Below are 18,209 nucleotides of genomic sequence, written 5' to 3'. Positions count from 1 at the left end.
CCCCACTCTTCTTTTCCATTTCAACCGTTCCTTTCTCCTAGGTTTTGTTTTTTTTCAGGTTGCGCTTGCTGACTACTTGGAACAACTTCAGTCTTTTGGTGAGGGCATTATTTATAGTGGGCGGTGTCTTTTTAATGTAGCTTTGGAGCGTCATCTGGATGCCTCGAGAGGTGCTTCTCATCTTTCTTTTTCACAGCTCCGATCCCTTAAAACCGCTATACACGAGCACCAATTGGTGGATGCATGGAGGACTCTATACCCGGGAGCTCGTGATTATCCTATTATTCAGCTACTCATGATATGTTCTCCAGAATAGACTAGACTATTTTTTTTATAAGCCACTTTCATCTTGATAGAGTAGTGAGAGCAGATATACATACGTCTCCTTTTATCAGATCATTCGCCAGTTTCTCTCTCTCTCTTCCCTCTCCCTCTCCCCCTCTCCCCCTTCCTTGACACAGGTCTGCTGGAAACTTATGGAGTTTCTGCTTAATTACTCTGAAGCTCAGTCCGAAATAAAACGAGTGTTGGAAATGTATTTCTCTACTAACTCCGGATCGGTGTCAAACCCACTAACTCTCTGGGAGGCTCATAAATGTTATATACGCGGGTTTTTCATCAAGTGGGGTGCGAGACTCAAGAGGGAGAGGACAGCGAAGGCGAATGGCCTGTTGACATGGATTAGAGAGGTTGAAACCAAACATAAACTATGTCAGTCACAGGACACTAGGAGCGTTTTGATGTCTCTTCGGGAGGAACTTAGATCACTATATGAAGTGAAAGCTAAAGCGGCATTGGTCAAATGCCGTAGAATATTCCATGAGTGTGGAAATAAAGCAGGGAAAATTTTGGCCAACGCCTTGAGAACACTGCGAGCCTCAAAATATGTTCCTCATATCACTTTTTCTGCGGGCACAAAGGTTATCGCCCGTTCCTTTCCGGAGTTCTATTCTTCTCTATACCAGCTAGAGCCACATTCTCCACCCACTCGTGTAGACATAAATAAATACATAACTGAGGAAGACCAGATGAAGCCATCAGCGGAGGCTTGTTCTACATTGGGTCACCCCCTCTCTCGATGAACTTTCCAGGGCATTGAAAGATACCAAATCGGGGAAAGCTCCAGGCTCTGACGGACTAGCTGTTGGCTACTATAAAATGTTTATTGATCAATTATCGGATGGGTTCTTGGAGGCCCTTAATGCAATAGTGTCGAGTAGTTGGGTCGCTTCGGACTCTTTGAAAGCACCTTTAGTGGTTATCCCGAAGGAGGGCAAGGATCCATCCGTCTGTGCTAGTTACAGGCTAAGATCCCTGCTTAATGTAGATTTAAAACAGTTCTCAAAAATTTTTGCGAGATCACGCTGTGCTGAGTACAAATGGACATGAATGGAGAGAAGTGTATGACGCAGATTGGTCAGCGTCATACTCCTAATTCGCATAAATGTAAAATTGTTCATAACTTGCTCAAAATTGATTGTTTTTTAAAATAAAAACCACTGTTATCTACATTACAGCACCGATCAGATTATGTGGGAGATAGGGCACTTATAATCTGGTGACAGAGCCTCTTTAAATGTAAGTTGGCTCAGCTCAGGAGCCGGAAGATGATGATAATGGCGGCGTCGCAGCTGCCGCGGGCCAAGAGGTGTTCGGAGAGGAGGAGGCGGAGACAAGTATTGAGGGTGACGGCAGCTCCACACAGAACGTCCCGACGCTGGCCTAATTCTCACACTGGCCAGAAGCCGAGCGGCGGATGGCCATGGAGAAAACATACTTGAAATAAATTTAACCGCAGAAGAAGGATGGACGGCTAGGCAGCCCAGCGGCCCACTGGGAATCTTCACAGTAATTACAATGGCCAATCCGCCCCTGATTGCCAGTTGGGTTTCAAGATGTTAGTATGATGCTTCTCCGTAAGAACAGCTACTGTGTTGGTTTGTAAACATGATGGTAACAATAGTATGTTTGATGGTGCCATCCTATTTTGGATTTGGTTACTGTTTACACAGTACTGCTTCTGTAACGTCAGCCGCTTCCTCTCCCCTGTTCACTGCTTTCATGGATGTAAATTTTTAATGCTCACATTTGCTAATGTGTATTCAATTGGAATAGATCTTTGGATATTAGTAACTGTGAGCAATTGCCTATCTTAAGGGGGTTTTACACTTGGCAATTATCGGGCAAACAATCATTCATAGAATGCTTGTTGCTGATAATTACCCTGTGTAAACAGGGCAGCGATCATCAGACGGACGAGCAAGCGCTAATTCATCTGCTGATCGTATCGTTTTAAAAAAGAAAAATATTGTGGTCGGCAGCACATCTCCCTGTGTAAACCAGGAGACGCGCTGCCGACATGATGATAATGTATGGGGACGAGCGATCGGAGTAAAGATTGCTTGTCCCCATCCATAGCTCCATGTGACAGGAACAAATGAGCGCCGATTGACGTCTCGTTGATCGGCACTCGCTGCACCGGCCGATTATCGGCTGGTGTAAAAGGGCCTTTAGAGACTTGTCTTCAGATGCTATCTGAGGAGTCTGTGCCTGAAAACCCCATTCAGCTTCACTCAAGACCATGTGATATGTCATAAGATATCAAGTGGATTTTCAGTTAACGTAGATAGAAAATACACAGAAAGCTGCACTCAAGGTTATAGGAGTTTTCTACTTTGATAAAGCGTCTGGAGGCCGTGAAACGGTCGTAGGCCAACTGTCTTATCTCCCGTGTTATGCCTGCCTCTACATAGAATAAAGGAACCTTTTGAAAGCGGTGAGTGCCGTGCAGTCTGTTCTATATTCTGGATATATGCCTATGCCTTACTTTTACGCGCACTGAAAAAAGGTCATCGAGCCACAAGTCTCAGCAGGCATATACACCTGAGACGCCACAAGTGAAGGTAGTGCCAACCATTTCTTTCTTTATATGTTGCACAGTTATCTGCTTTGACCTCTTCTTGGAATGTAGGGGGTCTCACTAATTCATTGTAAATACTTATGCTTCATTTACCTATACAGGAAACTTGACAGCGTGAAGAGATCAATAAGTGTCTAGCTGGTCTATAGTTTTTAAATTCGTGAGCCGAGCTGTTCATGGCTATAACTAATCGAAGCGGACCCAAAAGAGTGCGTCCCACTTGGTTAGCCCTTTTTCACATTATATTTTTGCCCTAAGTCTGATTTATACATGGCATATTGTTAGGATATGCATATTGCTAGTAATGGAATTTCACTTTCTGATTGGGAGGGTCCGACAGCCAGGACCCCCACCATTCCTAAGTATGAAGGGGCCGCAGTGCTATACAGGAAACTACATCACAGCCGCATTCACTTGTATAGAGCGGAGTTCCCTACACAGCAGGTGGCCCTGAGTGCCGCTGTGCAGAAACAAACCGTGGAGGTGTCCTGGTAGTTGGACCCCCACTGTTCAGAAAGTGATGGCATATACCAGTGATTTCCCAGCACTTTCTGTGATAGTAATATCCTTTTAAATGGATCCAAGCTTTTACATAAAGTATAGCTACACATAGAGCTGAACAGGATCCTGTTTATACCGCATTTAATACCTAAAATTGTAGGTATTAATTTAGGCAAATGTTTAAATTAGGCTCTGTTCATATCTGCGTTGTGGTCCCATTCTGACGTTCCGTCGGCGGTTTCCATCAGAACGGGACCCTGAGCAGACACAAACTGACACTGATGGAACCAGAGGTTTCCGTCCCCATCACCATGGTGAAGGAGCCGGTGCCCCTGTTTTCCGTTTCTCTTTTGTGCACTGGACCCGTAGTTTTGCCAGAAGCAATAGCGTAGTCGACTACGTTATTGCTTCCGTAAAAACGATGGATTGTGTCTGCTCAGGGTCCCGTTCTGATGGTGGAAACCTCAGACGGAATGTCAGAATGGGACCCCAACGCAGATGTGAACAGAGCCTTAGCTATTCATTTTTTGTTTTGTTAGAGGAAGTGAGGTTTTTTTTTTTTTGTTTTTTTTTTGCTTTTTTCCCAGTTGGATCACAACACATACCCTGAACACATGCTGTGGCTCTTCTGCACTTTTTTGTTAGGATGAATGTTGTTTTTATGCCTAAACCAGATCCGTCAACTGTACCCTGTTAATGAATCTGGCACATTCTGTTGGGTGGAGTGCCACTATAAGGAAGTCTCTGTATACAAACGACATCTGACATATAGTATAAAAGGAGTCCTAAGACCTCCTTCACACCACACACAGAATTATTTGGGCAATTCTAAACTGCATCAAAAAAAGCTTCTAAAATATTTCATGAGGATTTGGTGGCTTTTTTCATTAAGTGTAATTTTTGTACATGGTTTTTTTGTTTTGAAGTCCTATACAGAAGCCTATGGAAAAAAAATGGCTGAAAAATTACCATATCCGGAGCATACTAATAACGCCACTGACCACAAAAATGATGCAAACTGAAATACAGTTATATGTAGTACATTTTAGATTTTACCATGGACTTTAATGTAAAATTTGGCTGCACTAAAAAAAGGCATCAAACACCATTAAAAACACTCTCAAAAACGCATCTAAATGCAGTGTGAGAATACAGCCTTAAAGGCTATGTAACCTTTGAATGGCGTTTTTTTTTAATAATAGGTTAGTCCGTGTGATTGGTGCTTTCAAAATAGTTTTTATTAAAAATTAGTTTTACTTTTTGAGATACAGCTACTTTGTATTCTCTATACAGAGCAGCTGTATCGTTTGCTAAGTCCTGCTCTTGTCAAGTCTGTAGCAATAAAGGCTGGAGATGGGCTTTCTTGTTGGTGTATTGCAATAAGCGGTATATCATGGCAGCGCAAAGGTTGACCGCACTTTCTTAGCGGTCTGCACATAATAATGTGTTTTTTTTAGTGTTGTGGATCAGCTCTAATGCTAAGACTTCTGAAATCGTGCATCATTTCTGGATTATTTTAGAAATGTTTGTAGCTGTTCAGAGAATCATTTATGTGTTACATTGTTCTTCTTTTTCAAAGAAAAAACATCGAAGTTAGTAATGACTCAAAGTTGCCATGGAAGCAATACATCCAATGTGTGATTTCAAAGTTTTATAGATTTTAATGTAAGCATCAAGATAGATATGAACTAACCTAATTTAAGTATTTTTTTTCTTCAGCAATCGGGCACATTTCCCTGTACATGGAGTTATTGGAGATATGGGATGTGCTAGTTGTTTCAGTTACTACACCCCTATTAGGCCTTGTTCACACTCAGTTGTTTTGCTGCGGAAACCTTGGCCTAACTGCGGCAAAGAACGGCCGAAATTGCCTCCCATTGATTTCAATGGGAGGCGGAGGCGTTGTTTTTATCTATGACGCTAGGTGTCACTGCCTCGCTATTAGGAAAACTTATGTTCTGTAATCATGTTTTCAGTATGGGACAGTAGTTCCATGAAGAGGCAGGGACACCTAGCGTCATACCTAGCGGCTCGCTGCAGTGTGTTTGGTTCAGGAAATGCAGCCGACATACGGTCCGTATATCACGGACCAAACACGCTTGTGTGAATCCTGCATTACAGAGATTACAGGAGATGCAGAGATGGTCAACGAGCTTTTCACATATGTTATATGGCCAAAAGTATGTGGACGCACCTCCTTCCTAATTATTGAGTTTAGGTGTTTCACCCACACCCATTGCAAACAGATACATAAAATCAAGCACACAGCTATGCAATCTCCGTAGACAAAGATTGGTAGTAGTATGAGTTGTACTGAGGAGCTCAGTGACTTTAACCCCTTGTGGACACAGCCTATTTTTTTCAAATCTTACGTGTCCCTTTATAATGCTTTTACATATCCAAGCAATTCTGAGATTGTTTTCTCGTGACATATTGTACTTTGTTAGTGAAAAAATTTGATCGATTTTTATTTTATTTTTTTTTAAATTCAATATTTATTTGTGAAAAACACCAACTTATAGAGAAAATTTGGAAAAAGCTGCATTTTTCTAAATTTAAATGTATCTGCTTGTAAGACAGATCGTAACCACACAAAATACTTACTAGTTAACATTTACCATATGTTCACTTTGTTTGCATAATTTTTTGAACGTCCTTTTATTTTTCTAGGACGTTACGAAGCTTAGAACTTTAGCAGCAATTTCTCACATTTTCAAGAAAATTTCAAAAGGCTATTTTATTTAGGGACGAGTTCAGTTCTGAAGTGGCTTTGAGGGCCTTATATATTAGAAAGCCCCAATAAGTCACCCCATTTTCAAAAATGCACCCTTGGTGGAGGTGAAATTTACAAACTTCACTTTTTTGGGCGAAATTCATATGTAATAAATTTTTTCCTGTAACACGGAAGGTTTTACCAGAGACCGCAACTCAATATTTATTGCCCAGATTCCACCGTTTTTAGAAATATCCCACATATGGCCCCAGTGTGCTACTAGACTGAAACACAGGCCTCAGAAGCAAAGGAGCACCTAGTGGATTTTCAGGCCTCCTTTCTATTAGAAAATATTTTAGGCACGATGTCCGGTTTGAAAAGGTCTTGTGGTGCCAAAACATAGGAAAAACCCTAAAAAAAATATTTTTGGGAAACTACACCTCCCAAGGAATTAATCTAGGGGCATAGTGAGCATTTTGATCCCAGTCTTTTTGCTAAATTTCTTTGAATCAAGCCATAAAAATTGAAATCGAATTTATATCTTTCAAATAAAACTTTTACAATGTTATCATTTTTACAAGGAATAATGGAGCAAAAACACCCCAATATTTGTAAAGCTATTTCTACCGATCATGGAAATACCCGATATTTAGTCATAAACTGATGTTTGAACACACGGCAGCCCTCAGAAGGGAAAGAGCGCTATTTGGCTTTTGGAGCTCAAATTTTACTGGAATGGTTTTCGGTGCCATGTCGCATTTGCAAAACTCCTGAGAGACAAAAACCGTGAAAACCCCCAAAAAGTTACCCCATTTTGGAAACTACACCCCTTATGGAATTTTTCTAGGTGTATAGTGAGCATTTTGACCGCACAGATTTTTAGCAGAATTAATTGGAAGTAGGCCGTGAAAATTAAAATTAAAAATGTCCCCATATGTAGTTTTAGCTTAGATTATTTATTTATTTTTTCATTTTTACAATTTTACAAGGGCTAAAGGAGAAAAAGCACCCCAATATTTGTAAAGCAATTTCTCCTGAGCACGGCAATAACCCATACAGGTCCTAAAAGGGAAGGAGCTTTTTTTTTACTTTTGGAGCTCAAATTTTGCTTGAATGGTTTGCAGCTCCATGTCACATTTGCAAAGCCCCTGCGGGACCAAATCAGTGGAAACCCCCAAAAGTGAACCCATTTGGCAAACTACACCCTGAAGGAGTTTGAGGGGTATAGTGACCATTTTGATCCCACAATTTTTTTTTTGTGTGCAGAATTTAGTGTAAATATGCCGTGAAATTGAAAATAAATTTTTTTCCTGATAAAACATGGACATTTTCAATTTTCACAAGTAATAAATGAGAAAATGCACCCCAAGATTTGAAAAACAAATTCTGCCGATTATGGCAATACCCCGTATGTGGTAATAAACTGTTTGGAGACACAGCAGGGCTCAGGAGGGAAGGAGCGCCATTTGGCTTTTGACGTTCAAGTTCTGTCGCATTTTCACAGCCCATACCTCATTTTAGAAACTAAAGCCTTCAAAGAATTTATCGAGTGGTGTAGTGAGCATTTAGACCCCACTGATTTTTTTTGTAATTTTTTTTGCTGAATTTAGAGGAATTAGGCTGAGAAAATTAATATCAACACTAAAATGTTGAATTTCTACAAGGGATAAAGGAGAAAAAGCACCCCAACACTTGTAAAGCATTTTCTCCCGATTTCGGCAATACTCCATATGGGTTCATAAACTGCTGTTTGGACACACTGCAGGGCTCAGAATGGCAGGAGCGCTATTTGGCATGCAGAGCTTGCTGATTTGATTTTTGGGCGCCATGTCGCATTTGCAAAACCCTGAGGTACCAGAGTACAGTGGAAGCCCCCAAGAAGTGACCCCATTTTAGAAACTGCACCCCTCAAGGCATTTATCATTTGCCTGGACAAATGACAGGGCTCAGAATTGAAGAGCACCATGCACATTTGAAGCCTATTTTGGTGATTTTCACAGCATTGGCCCACAATTGCAGGGCTCTAAGGTCAAATAGTAAAACAAACTCCCAAGTAGTGACCCCTACCTTGGAAACACCCCGTAGGGCATATTAAGGGGTATAGTGAGCATTTTGACCCATGTGTTTTTTCATTCTAATTGAATGTGTAGCAAATGGTGCAAAGTAAAAATTGAAATTTTCCACTGATATGCCATTTTAGTGCACAATATGTTTGTGCCAAGTTTGTGTCACTAAAGACTAATACCTCATAAAATGTTAAGCGGGTTCTCCCGGGTATGGCGATGCCATATATGTGGATGTAAACTGCTGTTTGGGCACACTGCAGGGCTCAGAAGGGAGGGAGCGCCATTTGGCTTTTGGAGCGCAGATTTTGCTTGGTAGTTTTTTTTGTTTGGGGTTTTGCTGGTATTTTCAGTATATAATGTGGGGGCATATGTAAGCTGGGCAGAGTACATGGCATAATAAGTGTATAATAATGCGGTAAATTAATAATTCATACATATGTGGCCGGTGTCGCACTGATAAGTGGTGCCCAATCTTATCCGCTTTTGGAACACTTCTTTCTTTTTTTTTTTCTCCACCAGAACTGTGTGAGGACTTATTTGTTGCGGGACAATCTGTAGTTTTCATTGGTGCCATATTGGGGTACATACGTAATTTATTTTTTATTTTTTTACCGTGGGCTATAAACGACACTTTACTTTTATTTTTCGGGTCGATACAATTACAGTGATACCATATCTATATGTTTTTTTTTTATAATATATATATATATATATATATATATATATATATATATATATATTTTGTGCTGCGTTTGCACAATAAAATCACTTATTTATTTATTTATTTTTTGTTTCACAATATTATGAGAGCCATAACTTTTTTTTTGTTCATCAAAAAAGCTGTTTAAGGGCTTATTTTTTGCAGGACGGGTTGTAGTTTTTATTGGTACTATTTTGGGGTACATGCGACTTTTTGATCACTTATTTATTCTATGTTTTGTGAGGGGTGGTGACCAAAAAATAGCGATTCTGGCATTGTTGTTTTTTGTCTTTTTTTTTTTTTTTTTTTTGCAGTGTTCACCATGCGGGAAAAATAAGATTATAGGTTTACAGTTTGGGTCGTTGTAGACGCGGTGATACCAAATATGTGTACTTTTTCTTTTAACGTTTTCATTTTTTTCCTATAAAAAGACTTACAGGAAAAAAGGCAGTGTTTTTTGTTTTTTTTTTAACGTGAAACGTAGTGCAATGCATTAGAGCCGTCAGTTATTCACTTACAGCAAGCCTATTAGGCCCCGCCTCCGGGCACGGCCTAATGGGCTTTCTTACATGGCAGACCAGGAGGCCATAGCAACGATCGGCAACCTTGTGATCACATTGCAGTGCTGCCGATCGGCTTCAAACTCCGAGTGGGACCTAACAGGCTTCCGTACTTGGCAGACAGGAGGCCATTGTTTGGCTTCCGGTCTGCCAAGGCAGCTATCGGAACCCCGCGATTACATCGCTGATTTCCAATCTAATGGTAAACCCCATAAATGCATCGCTCGCTTTTGAGTGCTGCCTTTAAGGGGTTAATCGGCTGGATCGAAGGCTACCACCGGTCCTGGCCATGTAGCAGGGTGTCAGCTGTAATATACAGCCGAGTCCCGCTGGTGGTGGCACTGGCTTCGCCTCTGAGCCCACACCAGCATCAGAACATACAGTTACATTGTGTTGGCTTAAGACCTTGGCGACCACAACGTAATAGTACGTTGAATGTTGCCAAGGGGTTAAATATAGCACTGTCATAGGACTCCGCTTTTGCCACAAGTCAATTTCTGACTTGCTAGATCTGTTCCAGTCAACTGTAAATGATACTATTGTAAAGAGTAACCGCCTAGCCACTAAGCGGTAGACTGCGCAAGCTCACAGAGCAGGCCGCCAAGTCCTGAATCTTGTGCGTAAACATCACCTATTCTCTGTTGTATCACTCACTACAGAGGTCCAATCTGCAGAAGAACGTTAGTGACAGCATAAGAACTGTGCGTCATGAAATGGGTTTCCATGGTTGAGCAGCTGCGCACAAGCCTAAGATCACCATGTACAATGTCGCACTTCGGCTGGACTGCTGTAAAGCTCCCCACCACTGGACTCTGGGGCAGTGGAAATGTGTTCTCTGGAGTGATGATTCGTGCCAGGAATTCGTAGTGCCTACTATAAAATTTTGTGGGGGATGGACAATGGTCTGGGGCTTTTTTTCAGCGTTTGGGCTAGGCCCTTTATTTCCAGTAAAGGTACAATTGAATGCTTCCAACTTTGTGGCAACCGTTTGTAGAACGCTGTTCCAGGATGACTGTACCCAGGATGTAACGCTGTTCCAGGATGACTGTACCCAGGATGACTGTACCCCAGTGCACAAAGCAAGGTCTGAAAATACATGGTTTGGTGCGGAGTAACTAGAATGGTCTGCACAGACCCCTGACCTCAACCCCATTGAACACCTTTGGGAAGAATTGGAAAGTACATTGTGAGCCAGACCTTCTCGTCCAACATCCGTGTCTGACCTCACAAATGCTCTTTTGGCTAAATAGGCACAAATTCCCACAGACACTCAAAAATTTTTGTCGAAAAATGGAAGCTGTTCAAGTTCCAAAAGGAGGCCCAAGTCCATGGTATTGAAATGGGATGTCCAACAAGCTCCTATAGATGTTATAGTTTGGTATTCACGTACTTTTGGCCATATAGTGTACCTTTGTAAGGCATGCAAGGCTGGCCAAACACAATAGACGACTGTTGGCTAGATGCTCGTTTGGCCAAAAGCTATATATCACAACTCTTTTGTAAACAGGGGTTTTCGGCTTGGCTGAGCATGCATGTTAAACCTAATGTGCAGTGGTAAAAGCCATTTACTGACACCAGCTTAGTTCCAAAGAATTTGTTATGTTGAAGTCCAACATTAGTCGTCTTTCTCCCGACATCTGCGATCTGGAGACTGTTGGAAAGCCGCCATAAGCGTTAGGCCCTTTTCACATCGAGTTTGTAAGGTCTGTTTAGACTGATATTCCATACAATGGTATTCAGTAAAAAAAAAAAAAAAAAAAATTTATTTTTTACAATGGCATTATATGGGTGATGAATGCCACTGTACAGCATCTGTCACAAGCCTCCGTTCAATGGCGCATGCCACTGCATGAGCAGAGTCCTGTGACAGTTGCCAAATACGTTGGGATGCGCCAGTGACGTAACTGTCTATATTTGGTCAGTTATCACTGGAGCATCCCCTGCTACTGGTAGCACATGTGCTAAGAACTTGGGCTCCCACACTCTGTACCTCCTTCTCCTGATGTTCCCACACACTTTGTACGTGCCCTCTACCGGTGTCCCCTACATACAACCGGCCCTCTGCCCATCTGGCGCTCTGTAGAGGTGGGAGGGAGAAGAACAATCTGCTGCAGGGAGCAGTAGAAACTACAGCCAGGATCCCGGTTCTCTGTACAGGGTCTCTGTCTGGTTCAAAGGTAACAATGGAAGCCTGGCATAGCTGGGGACAGGGTGGACTAGATGAACACTTACTGACAGGACAGCGGGATTACTGCACACTGCTAATAGTAAAAAGTAGAAAAAAATCCACGGCACTCACCATTCAGTAGAATTTTCAGTTAATGTTGCGGCAGGCAAACAAAGGCAGTATGGATGTGGAGCACACATTCTTACTGCCTTTGTTTGCCTGCCGCAACATTAAATGAAAATTCTACTGAATGGTGAGTGCCGTGGATTTTTTTCTACTTTTTTACTATTCTACCTGTGCTTGTCTAATCACACTACTGAGCACCACCTGTTGTGGATTCAATTGAACCCGTTTAGTCCTATGTGGTCAACTGATTATTGAGACTTGTAGTGCTCCAAGAGCCAAAGCAGTGCTGACCTTTTTCTCAATTTGAACATTTGATCACTGCACACTGCAGTTGTAAGCGGGAGGCTTCATACGGATGAGCTGGCCAAAAGCTCACAAAAGGCACTGTATCTGTTGTTCGGGCTTCCTATAGCAGGAAAATCAACCTTGGACTTAAAGAGGTTCTGTCACCAGTTTATAAGTGCCCTATCTCCTACATAATCTGATTGGCTCTGTAATGTAGATAACCGTGGTTTTTGTTTTGAAAAACTATAATTTTTGAGCAAGTTATGAACAATTTTAGATTTATGCTAATTCGTTTTTTAACTTTTGATCAAGTGGGCGTTGTGGAGAGAAGTGTATGACGCTGACCAATCCGCATCATACACTTCTCATTGTTCCAGCCCAGTTTCTTTCACTGCACAATCACACTGTGCTGTGGATCATGCTGTGCTGGAACAATGAGAAGTGTATGACGCTCATTGGTCACTGATTGGTCAGCGTCGTACACTTCTCTGTACAACGCCCACTTGGTCAAAAGTTAAAAGATGCCTAGCTGGGCATTAAGAAACGAATTAGCATAACTCTAAAATTGCTCATAACTTGCTCAAAAATGATCGTCGTTCAAAATAAAAACCACTGTTATCTACATTACAGCGCCGATCAGATTATGTAGGAGATAGGGCACTTATAATCTGGTGACAGAGCCTCTTTAAGCGTCTGGGGAAATTTATGTGAGGGAGCAGCTTGATGTCCCAGTAGTTGTTCTTCTGCCTGGGGCTCTCATTGCTGCTACTCAGCTTGGAGGCGTCTCTCACCCTCCAAAAATAGCAAGGACAGGCTAGCCAGTGAGCGGTCAACATGTTCTGGTAAATCCTAGTCCCCGGGTAAGCTTCAATGACGTAACTGTCCATACATGTAATAAGTAGCTTCAGTCCCCAGGCAGGCTAGGCACCGTAGCTCAGGCTGCTGAATTTGCCCCCCCCCCCCATCACACAGTGGTATCCCCACCAATTTCCTACTCCTCCTTTTCTCAGAGCAAGTGTCTCATCACCTGAAGGTGTCTGATTCAGCACGGCCAACTGCACATTACCTGCTCTCCACAGGACTTTTCTAGCGCGTGAGTGTTCTATCTGCTGGTGTGAGGCTGGGGGATAGGTTTGCACTTGCCCCATCATACAGCCAGAACACTTCAATCTACAGATCACCTATCTGTATTGGAGCACTGGCTGCCCAACTTTACTGTGCTGCCGATGCTATTAATGGGGCTATATGGGCAATGTATCCTACTGTATGGAGTGGGATGCATCGCAACCTTCCGTAGGAGGTATATTTCGGGAGTCCTCCTGATGTATACCTTCAAGAGAGCTTACAACGTGATGTGAACAGAGCCTAGTGTCATGGCTATGGGGTATGCGGACACACTAGGCCGCTCCGCCATAGTGCAGTAGCAGCAGGCCAAAGTATAGTCAATAACAGTCTCTAGTACAAGAATACCTGGATAGATGATTTGGCACACACGTGGCGTAGCAGACGACACTTGGCACAGAGGATGAACTCTACTCCAACACTAGACCTTGCTCAGGAACAAACACAATTACTGGATGCGGGATACATGATACGGGAACACAGGATATACCTAAGGTACCATTTGCAATAACGAACATGGTTAGGCACAGCAACGCTCAGGCACAGGAAGGAGGGCAGGACGAACTTATGTAGGACAGGGATAGGCTAGGGAAATATATAGTGGTGCGCGCGCTGGCCCATTAAGAGGCCACCAGGGCGCGCGCACCCTACCGGAGTGAGGCATAGACTGGAGCAGTACATGCAGGCGTCCCCGGGAAGGAGGAGCAGGAAGCCAGCACGAAGGTAATAGATGATGGTGGCCGCTAGGGGAAGCCGGATAGTGGCGAACGGCGGTCGCCAGCGCTACACCTAGGATTGCCTGACCCACCAAAAAGCAATGGTTTGACCGACTTTAATCTAATAATTATGGCAAGCTTAAATCTGCCTTGTCTCAGGGGCGTAGTTATAGGGGGTGGTAGAGGTAGCAGTTGCACCTGGGCCCCGGTGCCTGAGGGGAAGTAAAGGCCCCTCTTACATATTAGAAGGCAACAGTAGTATAAATGGCGCATAGTAGGTGGGGGCCTCATTGTAGATTTTGCATTAGAGCCCAAGAGCTTCAGGATACGTGTATGCCTAAATAGCAATTCCCATCTCGGCAATCACATCCTAAATTGTCGCGGAGGCAAAGTTAAGAAAATATGCAAATATCTTTTATTTATTTTTCCTGCAGCATTCTCCTTCTATTCTTCCTAGCTCCCTTCTGTTGTGTATGTCCGGTTTTCCATTGGCAGTGATTGCGCAGTGGCATCTGTCCATATTTCTATTCGGTTGCCCACGTTCCTGGGAGAGCACATTGTTTATGCGCAGTAGCTTTGGGCCCGTTCACCACATTGAGGAGTTGCTCTGTTTTACTGCTAGTATTGTAATTCTATCTAGACTGGGCTGTAGTAATGGGGAGAGGCACTACAGAGCATTCTGCTACTATTAATGGCAACTGTAATGTAGATGTAAGGCTGTTGGCTCCTGCATTGAGGAGCCTGTACTGTAGTCTCCTCTCTAAGTTTCAGTGCCGAACTGCCCACTGAAGACACTTGCTTCTGCTCCCCCTCTTTGCATGGTGCAACAGCAGTTGAACGCTGTCGATGCCTCTACTGCAAATGGGATTAGAAACGGTTGCCCTGCTTATGGAGTACTGCTTGTTGGCTGTAGCACTGCCATGCCACCTCATTGGCATGCCCACCTGCTACTGGAGCACTGTTGCTCTAAAACGCTGGGTAACTAATTAGTGGTAAGCTCCATCATGGTTGTCTCTCATGGGCACCTATGGGTCGCCATGTTGCGTGCACCCGGGGACACACAGTCACCTAGTCATTGCCTGCTCCAATCCCTCGTAAGGTATCCAGCACGGTTACGTTCTAGATTGTAATATACTGCTCGCTCCATTACTGGTAACAGGAGCATTGTTCGCATTCCACTAAACTGCTGGCTCCTGTCCCTGAAACGGGAGCCATCCGTGTTACGGGAACACTGAAACAGAGCATTTGCCCCCATTCATGTTACTGTAGCCATCACACTCTTTGCAAAACTCATAAAGACTCCTGATGCTGCATACATTACCATATAACCGCATCGGGAATGCGCAAAGCATAGTCCCGCCCACAAAACAGGCACAGTAGGGGGAACAAGGAGCAGAGCGGGAGAGCAATAAATGCTGAAGTTGGAAGGTGGGAGTAACTCTTTTAATGTAATTATTATTGTAATATAAGTGTTTAACAATGGAAATTTACATTCCATTTCAATAACTGGATGGCAATATTTAACCCCTTCCTTCCCCTCTCCGTAATAGTATGTTGCGTTCTGTACCCACACTTGTGCCTGCGCAATCATTTGCGGGTATTTTACTGTAATATTCAGCCGACATCCCACTCTACTGGCCGAGATCAGGGCCAACTCCAATCCTGTCCATTTCACCGAATTAAATGCTATGGTTAATAGCGAATGCGGCACCTATTATAGTGCACTATATGTGGATCGAGTGATCACAGCTTTAAGTCCCCTAGTGTGACCCGCACCTGTCTAGAATGGGGGCCCCGTGACCCCTGTCCTACCTTCTCCTACCGGCCTCTGAGGTACACAATGGCCATGAGTACGAAAACACCTGAGCTACACTGTTTCCAGTACGTAAGGGCTACAGAAACTGGGTAGCTCACTGTGCTACGCCGTTTACTTTTGTCAGAGGGAAATTGTGTGAAGCAAAGCCCTGAAAATATAATTTGGCATATGCATTCCCTTGAAGGAGCACTCCACTTCTTCTTCTTTTTTATTTTTTTTATTTCCCCCTTCATTTGTACATTGGTGTTTCAGTGGGGTGCTGTGTGCAGAAATACTTACCGATCCGTGCATCATGTCGTTTTCGGGTCCCATGCCACCCACGTGATTACATTCTGACCTGGTCTGGAACCTGGTCTGACCTGGTCTCTCACAGTTTGCCTTTTTTAATCTCTAAAACTCTTTCAGGTTCTGCTATTTAATTACTGTTCCAACGTAGGTCGCTCATTTGTTTTTATTTTTTCCAAGAGCCAGTGATGACAAATGTGCCTAGTCATGGAAGACGCCTATTCTTTGTGTGTGCCATGGCACTATCTTTCCTGATTATTATTAAGGAGTTAGCCTGTATTAATGGTTTATTTTACTTAGGCTCCCTTCTAAGCACGTATATTTCTTTTTATCACATTTGTGTGGCTTTCATTTGAGTTCTCCTAACTTCTCAGAAATGCTGGTAGACATGCTGATCTATTGCTAATTTGGACCTGAAGTCTGCATGTTAAAATGAAATTGTATGTTTTCTATGGAAATAATGATGTAAGTCCTATAATTATACAGTCAGGAAAATATGTTGGCTTTAGAATAAATAGGGATGACAATTTTGCTGTCACCCTCTAAACTTATCATCTTTATGGTTCATTGTCTGGGATTCCATACACAAACTTAAACTAAAGCTTTTGTCGGCAGTGGGGCACATTTTACTAAAAAAAAAAAAAAAACCCACATGCATCAGCGGCACACAAAGTCCCTACTGGGGTCCATATAATTGAACCATAGGCGTCCTGTGTGTCGTTTTCACCGCTGATCTCCATAATACAGCATACTTTGAAGCATGTTACAGTTTGGCCCCATAGCAGGCTATAGGCAGTGTATTCTGTATCTGTACAACACATACAGGAGTGGAGAGCTGCTCCGTATCAGTGGCTTCTGCTCTAGTGAACCTGGGCTGGCTTCTCTTCAACAAGGGGTTCTAATAATGAGGCAACACTTTTAAGACAAATTCACAAACATGTTACACGGATGTATGTGAATTTGGAGCAACCACTGCTCTTTTAGAAAATCCATCCCCAATGTAAGATTGGTCCAACCTACCTTCGTATAGCGGATAGTATTGTGACGGAGAACATGGCACTTGCCCTTTAAAACTTAGACCACACCCCCAAACTGAAAACTGTCACTAAAAACCTACAAAAAATACCAGAAGCTTTGATAATGTGACCCTGTATATGTTTTAGGTAAACTGAGAAACTTTGTAGTGAAACTTTCCTCTTCTGTTCTGTGCATTAAGATTTTTTTGAAACCTCAGCGTTTTTAGGGTTTAAGCGGTTGGTGCTTAAGAAAAAAAAAAGGGGGTCTAACTCGAGAAGCTTAGCAGAACAAAACCCTGAATATAGTTGGTCTTTGTGCCCCAAGAAACACAAAGTAAGGTCCTGTCCCATGATTGTAAAGGAGAAAGCTGTAGCAGAATTAGAAAGATGTCATTCATGTTGAACATTTCTAAAGAATAGCCCAGCCCTTGTGGATATGCTTGTTTATTCAGTCTCCGATCTGAAAGCCACAAATGAATGAGGCTGTGCTGTGTAAATGCTGCTTTAGCTGTGGCTGAATACTAAAATGCTTATATGAGCTGTTTCTGTCTCAGGAGGGGGCATCTGTTTTTCATTCCCATGGTTTATTTAAGAAAAAAGTAAGTAACCCTGATCTTTATATGGTATAATTCCTCCACTGTCCGTGAAGTGGGTATTGAGGAGGTGATGAGTGGCAGAGGTTCAGATCAGCTGTACAAGAATATAATGAAATGCAACATACTGGGACAGAGAATTTATGGCCATCCAAGTGCTATTTTGCTGTGATGTGAAATGGTACCTTTAGCTTATACTAGAGCTGAACCAGTGTGACTAGGCTCTCCGCAGGTAGCACGTCTGTTTCACTGCACCGTATTGGTGGTGCTTGGGAGCTGGTAAAGTAAATAAATAGTTTTGCATTTCAAATGGTATTAATAACAACTGTGGTTTATTGCTTTTGAGACCTTTTTTCATACTTTTTTGTTTGCTTAGAATGGTTATTTTGACTAGGTACATACTGCACACTTTCATCCATTCAACCTATAAATCAGGCCAGCAACTGGGAACGTGTGAGCCTAGCCTTATGTCACTCCGTATATCCCCCCCACCAATAGTCATAAATGAGTACCCCTTAGTGATTACATCTGTAACCCCCTTCGTCCACTCTAGTAGTAAAAATTGTGTGTGTGTGTGTGTGTGTGTTCCCCTTCACTTCCCAAGTCATCAGAGCAGGGACCCC

The 18,209-nt window shown here is 42.8% G+C and overlaps 1 protein-coding gene across 2 annotated transcripts in view; it reads left to right on the top strand.

Annotated features, from left to right (window-relative positions):
• INTU (inturned planar cell polarity protein) overlaps nucleotides 1-18,209 on the top strand; it is a 72,827-nt gene that overhangs the window by 11,625 nt on the left and 42,993 nt on the right. The window lies entirely within an intron of this gene.

The sequence above is a fragment of the Rhinoderma darwinii genome, chromosome 1, assembly GCF_050947455.1.
Source record: "Rhinoderma darwinii isolate aRhiDar2 chromosome 1, aRhiDar2.hap1, whole genome shotgun sequence".
In the NCBI taxonomy this organism is placed as follows: Eukaryota; Metazoa; Chordata; class Amphibia; order Anura; family Rhinodermatidae; genus Rhinoderma; species Rhinoderma darwinii.
This window is presented reverse-complemented; position numbering and strand designations above follow the sequence as displayed.